The sequence below is a fragment of the Loxodonta africana genome, chromosome 3 (assembly GCF_030014295.1).
Source record: "Loxodonta africana isolate mLoxAfr1 chromosome 3, mLoxAfr1.hap2, whole genome shotgun sequence".
NCBI lineage: Eukaryota > Metazoa > Chordata > Mammalia > Proboscidea > Elephantidae > Loxodonta > Loxodonta africana.
This window is the reverse complement of record NC_087344.1, coordinates 197,494,526-197,506,769: the sequence shown is the minus strand read 5'-3', so window position 1 is coordinate 197,506,769 and position 12,244 is coordinate 197,494,526.

Below are 12,244 nucleotides of genomic sequence, written 5' to 3'. Positions count from 1 at the left end.
CCCCCTAAAATAGTCTCAAGGATCCCCAGTGGTATGCATGTCACATGCTGGGAAGCACTGACTCGAACCCCTCATTTCATGGGTGAAGACACTAAGAGAGCCTGAATGTAGCTCAGTGTTTGATAGTGCTGGCCCTAGAATAAACAAGTCTCAGTTTTAAATCCAGACTTGTGGCCTTGGTCAAAGTACTCACACTTTACAAGTTTCTGTTTTTTCCAACAATGAAATGGAGAAAGCAGCACCTGTCTCCCAGAGTTGCTTTGAGAATAAGCGAGAGCAAGTGTAAAGCACTCAGTCAGTGGTGCTTCGTGCCTGCTGCTGTCATTGCTTAGCTTGTTCCCACCCCAGAGTGAGCCAGTGGCAGGGCTGGGACCAGGATCCTCCCTCCTGCTGCCTAAACCAGCATGCGTGCTCCACAGGGAATAGCCCATCACCTCTGACAGACCAGCCAAATTCTCCTGGAGAAAGCCACCTGGCAGCCACTGCTGCTCCCTCTCCTCCGACCCACCTTCCAGGTATAGGCTGCACAGGATGCCTGGTGCAAGTAAGGTGTTAAAAGTTAAGGAAATCCAGAATACACAGGAACTGGGGGATGGGTCATGAAAAGCACAGAATGTCTGCCCTTCTCATGTCTCAAATATTCAACATTTTATAGAGCCACGGATGGCTTTACAAAAATATACAAAACAACTGTTTTCTGCGGGTACCCACAATCAGGAAACCTTGGTGGTGTAGTGGTTAAGAGCTACAGCTGCTAACCAAAAGGACAGCAGTTTGAACCCACCAGGCCCTCCTTGGAAACTCTATGGGGCAGTTTTACTCTGTCCTATAGGGTCGCTATGAGTGAGAATCGACTCGACGGCAACAGGTTTGGTTTGGTTTTTTGGTTTTACCCACATTCAAGCCAACTGTGTTGTGGAATGCACTACTCAAAGTCCAGTAAATCAAGCTGGTTGGCCTTAGCAAAGAATTCAGAATGTTAGGGCTGAAAAGACCACCTTTTTTTTTTTTTTACTTGGTAAATTTTTTTCTTTTTTTTAATCGTACTTTAGATGAATGTTTACAGAACAAACTACTTTCTCATTAAACAGTTAGTATACTTATTGTTTTATGACATTGGTTAACAACCCCACAACATGTCAACACTCTCCCTTCTCAACCTTGGGTTCCCTATTACCAGCTTTCCTGTTCTTCTAGTCCTTGCCCCCGGGGCTGGTGTGCCCCTTTAATCTCATTTTGTTTTATGGGCCTGTCTATTCTTTGGCTGAAGGGTGAATCATAGGAGTGACTTCCTCACTGAGCTGAAAAGGTGTCCGGGGGCCATGACCACCCTTTTCTAATCACTTATTGTTGTTGTAATGTGCCACTGAGTTAATTTCAACCTTATAGGGCAGAGCAGAACTGCCCCCATAGGGTTTTCAAGGAGCAGCTGGTGGATTTGAACCACCAACCTTTTGGTTAGCAGCCTGAGCTCTTAACCATTACACCACCAGGGCTCCAGAAATCACTCAGTCCAACCTATTCTCTTAGCAAATAGACAAAACTGAGGCCCAGGACTTTCCAGAGAAGCCAGTGACTTCCCAGGTTCACACAGTTGGAGTGGCAGCGCTGGGATGAGACACCGGGTCTGCCAGACCGAGACACCTCACTGCCCACCGCTTCCGTAGTAGGTTATTTTTTCATAGTGACACTTTTGTCAAGTGTCACTGTAGCATGTACGTGGTTGGAAAGCCTTAAGTAGTAGACTTCTAGAACAAGAGATGGCATGTAGGTGAGGGGCTGAAGTCCGGTTTTAAAAAGCTAAATGTTGGGAGGAAAGGGTATGAAGAACAGCATAAGCTTGTGATCAGACAACTGAGATCAAATCTAGTTTACCACTTGTTGTTGCTAGGTGCCATCAAGTCAGATCCGACTCGTAATGGCCCTGTGTACCACAGAACGAAACACTGCCCGGTCCTGCGCCATACTCACAGTCGTTGTTATGCTTGAGCCCATTGCTACAGCCACTGTGTCAGTCCATCTTGTTGATGATCTTCCTCTTTCTTGCCGACCCTCTACTTTACCATGCATGATGTCTTTTTCCAAGGATTCGTCCTTCCTGATAACATGTCCAAAGTACGTGACACGAAATCTTGCCATTCTTGCGTCTAAGGAGCACCCTGGCTGTACTTCTTCCAAGACGAATTTGCTCATTCTTTTGGCAGTTCATGGTATATTAAATATTCTTCGCCAACACATAATTCAAAGGTGTCAATCCTTCTTTAGTCTTCCTTATTCATTGTCCAGCACGTGAAGGGATTGAGAATACCGTGGCTTGGGTCAAATGCATCTTAGTCCTTAAAGTGATATCTTTGCATTTTAACACTTTAAAGTAAGTCTTTTGTAGCAGATTTGCCCACTTACCACTTACTGATTGTGTATTGTTGCCCTAGGACAGGTTGGTCAATCTCTCTGCTTCAATTTCTGCAGCCTGTGAGTAACAACACCCACCCTGTAGGATCCCTGTGAGGATGAGAGGAGATGCTTGTGCGGACCATATGAGGTGCTCAATCTGTTCAGCACCCCAGGGAACAAACACTTTATATTGCATGGTGCCCCCAGGGCTATGCAAAGGCAATGTGGAAGGGGACACTCTGAAAAAAATCCTGTAAAGGAATGCAATGTTTGAACAGCACAGGGTAGTTCAGGAACCACACCTATCATTTCGCTTTCAGATAACAGAGCTCTAAAGGGTGGCTCCTGGTGGGAAGGAAAAGTGGCAGGCAGAACCAGCCGGAAGCATGGTGAAACTGTTGAGAGGAGAAAAGGTTAGGAATGAGGGGGGCTCCCAAGATTAATTGAAACAAGCTTGAGCTGGATTTTCAAACGGAAGAAAGCAATTTTTTTAGAGGAAGGGGGAACAAGGAATGTCCGCAGGAGCTGGAAGTCTGAGGCGGTGCCGCCCTGTCTGAATCGCCATAGCTGCTATTTTAGGTGGCTCTCTCCTTGGATGAGAGTGTTGGCTCTCAGAGAACATAGCTGAGTTTCCTCCTGTCTGGAGCGAGGGGTCTCTGGGGTTTTCACTCAGGCCTGGATGTCAGGCTGTACTCGCGGCCTCACTCCGCTCCAGCAGCGCTCCGGATTTTTCCAAAGGAGCCCCGTCCCCTCTGCGCTCCAGGCAGCATCGCCCCGCGCAGCTCAGCCGCCGGACGTGCCTGGGCTGCGCTGCCAAAAACAGCAACAGGCTGGCACTGGCTCCAAAGCCCATTCTCCGAGAACACTTCAGGACGCGCTCAGGCTTTTGAAAGCTACCTGTTTAAAGTTTAGTCCCTGGAACGAAGCAAACCATCAAAAGGAAAAAAACTCTTCTACCTAAACTACAATCTGCAGACAGAAGGAGCGGAGAATCAAAAATGGTAGTTTCCTTTTTCACATAGGGAAACTGAGGCACAGAGAGAGTTCCTGCCAAGTTCACATAGTGAGTCAGAAACATTTAATAAATGATTACTATTTTGTCATTTATTCAACACTCAACAAATATTTGTGAATGTGACAAGCACTGACAAACATTTTACATACATCTCTAATCTCCACCCAGGGGTGGATTATCCAACAGAGAAGGTAAGCACAGTGTTCACCTTGCTTACCAGATCGTCTGTAGTAAACAATTTCATATTTTTTCTCCACATCAAAGACTCTATTTCTAGGCGTCGCTGGCATCTGTCTCTCTCCCAAACACACAGCACTTTCCTATGGAATCAAAGCCTCTTTTCAAATTTACAATCCCTGACAGGGGCGGATGACACCCCGTAAGCAAGGTAAAGGGTAAGCACAGGCGTACTTGTGCTTACTTACTATCTGTAGTGAACAATTTCACATGAGTTTCTCCATACCTTTGATGTGAAATTGTTCCCTATAGATGATCTGGTAAGCAACATAAGCACCATGCTTATCTCGCCTATTGGATAATCCGCCCTGTCTCCAGCACAGCAACTTGTAGAGAAATTAGAAAACTGAAGCTTAGAAAAGAAACCCTTGCCCAAGATCACCCACCTGATGAGTGGCGGAATTAGGATCTGAGGTTCCGAAGCCCCCACAAAGCTCAGATGAGAATCATCTCTCCTGTTCTCAAGTAAATCTTCACTTTTGCTTCAGTGCCTGGGTTTTCTCTCAATGCTAAGTCCAAGCCTTACCCTTTATTGGGAAACCCTGGTGGCGTAGTGGTTAAGAGCTACCATTGCTAACCAAAAGATCAGCAGTTCGAATCCACCAGGGGCTCCTTGGAAACCCTATGGGGCACTTCTACTCTGTCCAGTAGGGTCGCGATGAGTTGGAATGGGTGGGACCCTTTATTGAGCCTTCTGTGAACTTTATTTTCTTCATTATCTTTAGCCTAAAAATAGGAGGCGGTTGTTCGTTTCTGTAAGGATAAAGAATGGAACATGTGGTAAGCGCATAGTAAGCAGGGGAGGGTATTTGGATGATCCCCATGTTAGGATGAAGAAACTGAGGCTCACAGAGGGGAAGTGACTTGCCCAAGGTCAACAGTAAAAGTATTGTGGTGTCAGGATCCCACAGCCAGTCTGTCTGACCCCAAAGCCCATGCTCCCACCATAGTTGCAGGCTGCCTGACAACACTAAAATTATATCCATGCACCACGGTGAATGGAGAAAAGTATTCTGGAGAACAAATGTATGGATTAAACATTATCAGTGGCTAATCTACCAAATGAAATATCAACATCGAGCTTCACGTTAAATTTATTATTCAGGCTATTGACTGTAGGATGGGGAGGAGTCACAACTGGACGAGATCCAAGCCAAGCTGGAGGAGCAGAAGATGCCACCTGGAAATGTGGATACACAGGTACATTGCCCATGACACCCTTAGACACTGATTCGGGTTACCTCTTATAGGCAGGCATTTTCGCTTTTCCAAAAGATAATTTATGTTAAGTGAGTTTATCTTTGGAAGTATCAGGGAGATGGACAGAGAGCCAGCCATCGTGTAGAATATAGTGGGCACCCATTGATTGGTCTGGTCTGGCAGCACCTTCCTGGGAACTGCCCCTTTTCCTCAAGTTGCTTCCAAGGAAACTTCCCCTACTTTAGATCGTTGGTTCAGGACTGGGCATCTTGTTGGACCAGAGTTTCTTCCCTGGACATTTGGACTTGGGCCTGATGAGGAGAAAGCCTCATTCTCTCTTCAAGTAACTATGGACTGGACACCTTCTGTTTATTGTGTGGACCAGAGAAGTTCGTGACTCAAGCCAGTCCCATCTTGAGGCCCAAGGACATTAGGGCCTAGGAATCTGTGAGACACTCCTATATCACTATAATAAAGTCTTTTCCTATGCCTTCCCCTCTTTTTTTTCCCCTCAGCCTGGAGAAAGTGGCTTTGTTACTTACAACCAATAATCCTAACTAATACTCCTCCTCCCCTCTTACCCCCAAATCCAAAGAGTCAATCCTGTCAATTCTACCTCTTGTTTCCATCCCTTTCTCTTCATTTCCATGTCACTACCTTCACCAAAACCTTTCCATCTCCCCCTGAGGTCACCTTTTAGCAAAACAACAGAGTGGCACATCAAATAAAGGATATTACCTGTCAGTACACTGCTTCATTAAAAAACTATCTGTATCAGTGGTGCAGTGGGTAAAGTGATTGACTGCTAACCAAAAAGTCGGTGGTTCAAAACCACCAGCAGCTCTGAGGGAGAAAGATGTGGCAGTCGGCTTCCGTAAAGATTTATACCTTTGGAAACCCTATGGGGTCACTATGAGTCGGAACTGATTTGATGGCAGTAGGTTTGGCTTGGTATGAGACCAAAAAGTCAACATTCATTCTAAAGCAACAATGAGAAGATAAAAGGGTAGAGAAATTAGACTATTGGCAATGGAATGACCAGAACGGAATTAAAGAGAATGTTGGCACATTGTGAAAATATAACTAATGTCACTGAAAAATTTGTATAAAAATTGTCAAATGAGAACCTAACTTACTGTGTAAACTTTCACCAAAAACACAATAAAATATTATTAAAAAAAAAAAAAAACTTTCCATCTCAGAGGGCCAAGATGGCGGAACAGCCAGATGCTACCAGGGATCCCTCTTGCAAGAAAGACCCAAAAAATCAAGTGAAATGATTATATTTATGACAAGCTAGGAGCTCTGGACATCAAAGGCAAAGCTAGAAAATGGACTGAGTGGCAGGGAGAGGGAGAGACAATTCAGAAGCGGAGAGAAGTTACGGGACCTAAATTGCCAGGATATCTGGCACCAGCCCCAGGAGTGACTGCAGAGGGCTGGTAGTAGTGTAGTGTTCAGCTACAGTTTCCTCAGGGAGAAGCAGCTAGCTACACAGCCTACTCACACCTCCAGAACCAGAGCAGAATAGTGCTCTCGGAAAAGCTAAGTACTTGCGTATATTTTACCATGCCCCTCCCCGCCAGCCCCCAAGCCGGCGTCAGTGGCTGTTGATTTCCCTGGGCCTGAAATAGGCCCATTTGAGTGCCCTGAGCCATGCTCCCAGCCTTGGTGAAGGAAAAAATTCACAACTGGAGAAAAAGATAATTTGCCAGGTCCACTAACCTGGGGAGCTCAGGACAGAAGTGGCTCCTGTCCAGGCATAAGCGCTCCGTGGACTCTGACTACCTTTCTTCCCTGCATTGACCTGTGTGGGCCTATTTCAGGAGAATAGGCCCTTATTGGCAGATGGCAACTGTTTCAGCCGTACAGTAGAAAGGTGGGTGTTTGGTATTTGACATGGCTTAGCCTATTAAACAGAGTCCTCACCTTCCCACATCAGGGGCCTAAGGACTGGTGGCTCCACTCAGGTCACCCAGCCACCTGCAACAGGGGTCCAAGGATAACTGGTACCTCCCAGTCCTTACAACCAAAAGCACTGGGTGCCCATGGTCCATCTGCAGAACCCACCCACCTCTGCGCTCTGGGGAACAAGGACACGCCTTCCTCACAGACACTCAGGGGACAGTGCTCAGCCCCCTGCCTTGTTCAGGATGTAACTCCCTGCTGAAACCAGATACTGCTTGTTGTTGTTGTTGTTAGGTGCTGTTGAGTCGGTTCTGACTCATAGCAACCCTATGCACAACAGAACGAAACACTGCCCTGTCCTGAGCCATCCTTACAATCATTGTTATGCTTTAGCTCATTGTTACAGCCACTGTGTCAATCCACCTTGTTGAGGGTCTTCTGCTTTTCTACTGACCTTGTACTTTGCCAAGCATGATGTCCTTCTCCAGGGACTGATCCCTCCTGACAACATGTCCAAAGTATGTCAGATGCAGTCTCACCATCCTTGCCTCTAAGGAGCATTCTGGCTGTACTTCTTCTAAGACAGATTTGTTCATTCTTTTGGCAGTCCATGGTATATTCAATATTCTTCACCAACACCACAATTCAAAGGCATCAACTCTTCTTCCATCTTCCTTATTCATTGTCCAGCTTTCACATGCATATGATTTGATTGAAAATACCATGGCTTGGGTCAGGCACACCTTAGTCTTCAGGGTGACATCTTTGTTCTTCAACACTTTGAAGAGGTCCTTTGCAGCAGATTTACCCAATAAAATGCATCTTTTGATTTCTTGACTGCTGCTTCCATGGCTGTTGATTGTGGATCCAAGTAAAACGAAATCCTTGACAAATTCAATCTTTTCTCCATTTAACATGATGTTGCTCACTGGTCCAGTTGTGAGGATTTTTGTTTTCTTTATGTTGAGGTGTAATCCATACTGAAGGCTGTGGTCTTTGATCTTCATTAGTAAGTGCTTCAAGTCCTCTTCACTTTCAGCAAGCAAGGTTGTGTCATCTGCATAACACAGGTTGTTAATGAGTCTTTCTCCAATCCTGATGCCCCGTTCTTCTTCATACAGTCCAGCTTCTTGGATTATTTGCTCAGCATACAGATTAAACAGGTATGGTGAAAGAATACAACCCTGACGCATACCTTTCCTGACTTTAAACCAATCAGTATCCCCTTGTTGTGTCTGAACAACTGCCTCTTGATCTATGTAAAGGTTCCTCATGAGCACAATTAAGCGTTCTGGAATTCCCATTCTTTGCAATGTTATCCATAGTTTGTTATGATCCACACAGTCAAATGCCTTTGCATAGCCAATAAAACACAGGTAAACATCCTTCTGGTATTCTCTGCTTTCAGCCAGGATCCATCTGACATCAGCAATGATATCCCTGGTTCCACGTCCTCTTCTGAAATCAGCCTGAATTTCTGGCAGTTCCCTGTTGATATACCGCTGCAGTGGTTTTTGAATGATTTTCAGCAAAATTTTGCTTGCGTGTGTTATTAATGATATTGTTCTATAATTTCCACATCCGGTTGGATCACCTTTCTTGGGAATAGGCATAAATATGGATCTCTTCCAGTCAGTTGGACAGGAAGCTGTCTTCTATATTTCTTGGCATAGATGAGTGAGCACCTCCAGCACTGCATCTGTTTGTTGAAACATCTCAATTGATATTCCATCAATTCCTGGAGCCTTGTTTTTCACCAATGACTTCAGAGCAGCTTGGACTTCTTCCTTCAGTACCATCGGTTCCTGATCATACGCCACTGCTTGAAATGGTTGAACATAGAGTAATTCTTTTTGGTATAATGACTCTGTGTATTCCTTCCATCTTCTTTTGATGCTTCCTGCATCTTTTAATATTTTCCCCATGGAATCCTTCACTATTGCAACTCGAGGCTTGAATTTTTTCTTCATTTCTTTCAGTTTGAGAAATGCCAAGCACATTCTTCCCTTTGGTTTTCCATCTCCAGACAGACTAGGAAGAAGGACCTGGTAGTCTACTCCTGAAAAGCATTAACCAGTGAAAACCTTATGAATAGCAGCAGATACCGGTACCTACACCAAATAGCCCTGCCCCTCTAAGATTGTAGGACAGAGCCTGTACCACACATTTGATGATCAGCTACCTGGACACCTGAGCTGAATTCATACAAGAAAACTGAATGGACTCCTAGACTGATATACCTGAAAATGGCTGTAGCCACCTGGTGACAGGACATTAGAGCTTCAAAGGTGATCAAGCTAGCTCACTCAAGCAACCTATTTAGACATATCAAAACAAAACACAGCAAGAAGCTAGGATACACTAAGCAAACGTAAAATGAACTAATACAATAACTTATAGATTACTCAGAGACAACAGTCAATATCAAACCACATAAAGAAACAGACCATGATCACTTCGACAAGCTCTCAAAAGAAAGAATCAAGGGATCTTCTAGATGAAGGTGCATTCCTGGAATTACCAGATGCAGAATACAAAAGATTAATATACAGAACTCTTCAAGACATGAGGAAGGGGATCAGGCAATATGGAGAATAAGCCAAGGAACACACAGATGAAGCAGCTGATGAAATTAAAAAAGTTATTCAAGAACATAATGAAAAATTTAATAAACTACTACAAGAATCCATAGAGAAACAGCAATCAGAAATTCAGAAGACTAACAATAAAATCACAGAATTAGACAACTCAATAGAAAGTCAGGGGAGCAGAATTGAGCAAGCAGAAGGCAGAATTTGTGAACTTGAAGACAAAGCACTTGGCACCAATATATTTGAAGAAAAATCAGATAAAAGAATTTAAAAAAATGAAGAAACCTTAAAAATCATCTGGGACTCTATCAAGAGAAATAATCTACGAGTGATTGGAGTACCAGAAGAGGGAGGGATAACAGAAAATACAGAGAGAATTCTTGAAGATTTGTTGGCAGAAAATTTGATATCGTGAAAGATGAGAAGATATCTACTGTAGATGCTCATCGAACTCCACAGAAGGTAGATTTTAAAAGAAAGTCATCAAGACATATTACAATCAAACTTGCCAAAACCAAAGATAAAGAGAGAATTTTAAGAGCCACTAGGGATAAACGAAAAGTCACCTACAAAGGACAGTTAATAAGAATAAGCTCAGACTATTCGGCAGAAACCATGCAGCAAGAAAGCAATGGGATGACTTATATAAAGCATCAAAGGAAAAAAATTCCCAGCCAAGAATCATATATCCAACAAAACTGTCTCTCAAATATGAAGGTGAAATTAGGACATTTCCAGGTAAACAGAAGCTTAGGGAGCTTGTAAAAACCAAACCAAAACTACAATAAATACTAAAGGGAGTTCTTTGGTTAGAAAATCAATAATATCAAGTATCAACCCAAGACTAGAACACTGGACAGAACAATCAGATATTAACCCAAACAGGGAAATCACAACAATAAATCAAGATTTAAAAAAACGCTCACAACAGGGAAACAGCAATGTTATTATGTAAAAGAAGACAACAATAACGTAATAAAGAAGGACGAAGAAATGTAGTCATAGATCTTTCATATGGAGAGGAAGACAAGACAATATAAAGAAATAAAAGTTAAGTTTAAGCTTAGAAAAATAGGGATAAATATTAAGGTAACCACAAAGGAGAATAATTATCCAACTCATCAAAATAAAATACAAGAAAAAAATAGAGACTCAGCAGAAACAAAATCAACAATGACCAGTAAGAGGAAAAGACAATATATAAACTACTCAGCAAAAAAAATTAAGTAGGAAAAAGAAAGTGTCAACAACACACAAAAAAAGACATCAAAATGACATCACTAAATTCATATGTATCCATAATTACACTGAATGTTAATGGACTAAATGCAAAGATAAAGAAACAGAGAGTGGCAGGATGGATAAAAAAAACACGATCCATCTATAGGCTGCCTACAAGAGACACACCTTAGACTCAGAGACACAAACAAACTAAAATTCTAAGGATGGAAAAAATGTATCAAGCAAACACAATCCAAAAAGAGCAAGCATGACAATATTAATTCCTGACAAAATAGACTTTAAAGTTAAATCCACCATGAAGGATAAGGAAGGACACTATATAATGACTAAAGTGACAATATACCATGAGGATATAACCATATTAAATGTTTACGCACCCAATGACAGGGCTGCAAGATACATGAAACAAACTCTAACAGCATTGAAAAGTGAGATAGGCAGCTCCACAATAATAGTAGAATTCAACATACCAGTTTTCGTGAAGGACAGGACTTCCAGAAAGAAGCTCAATAAAGACACAGAAAATCTAAATGTCACAATCAACCAACATGATCTCATAGACATATAGAGAACACTCCACCCAACAGCGCCAAATATACTTTCTTTTCTAGAATAGACCACATATTAGGTCATAAAGCAAGCCTTAGCAGAATCCGAAACATTAAAATATTACAAAGCATCTTCTCTGACCATAAGGCCATAAAAGTGGAACTCAATAACAAAAAAAGCAGGGAAATGAAATCAAACACATGGAAACAGAACAATACCCTGCTCAAAAAAGACTGGGTTATAGAAGACATTAAACCAAACCAAACCAAACCAAACCAAACCCACTGCCGTCGAGTCAATTCCGACTCATAGCGACCCTATAGAAGATGTTAAGGGTGGAATAAAGAAGTTCATAGAATCCAAAGAGGATGAAAACACTCCCTATCAGAGCCTTGGGGACACACCAAAAGTAGTGCTCAGAGGTCAATTTATATCAATAAATGCACGAATACAAAAAGAATCAAGGGCCAAAATCAAAGAATTATACCTATAACTTGAACAAATAGAAAGAGAGCAACAAAAGAAACCCTCAGGGACTAGAAGAAAGGAAATAATAAAAATTAGAACAGAACTAAATGAAATAGAAAACAAAAACAATTGAAAGAGTTAGCAAGACCAAAAGCTGGTTTTTTGAAAAAAATAACAAAATTGATAAACCATTGGCCAGACTGACAAGAGAAAAACAAGAGAGGAAGCAAATAACCCGATTAAGAGATGGGATGGGTGATATTACAACAGACCCAATTGAAATTAAAAGAATCTTATCAGATTACTATGAAAAATTGTACTCTAACAAATTTGAAAACCTAGAAGATATGGATGAATTCCTAGAAACATACTACCTACCTAAACTAACACGAACAGAGCTAGAACAACTAATAAGACCCATAACAAAAGAAGAGATTGAAAAAGTAATTAAAACAAAAAACTCCGAACAACAAAAAAGAAGCTCTGGCCCAGATGGCTTCACTGCACAGCTCTACCAAACTTTCAGAGAAGAGTTAACACCACTACTACTAAAGGTATTTCAGAGCATAGAAAAGGACGGAATACTACCAAACTCATTCTATGAAGCCACCATATCCCTGATACCAAACCAGGTAAAGAC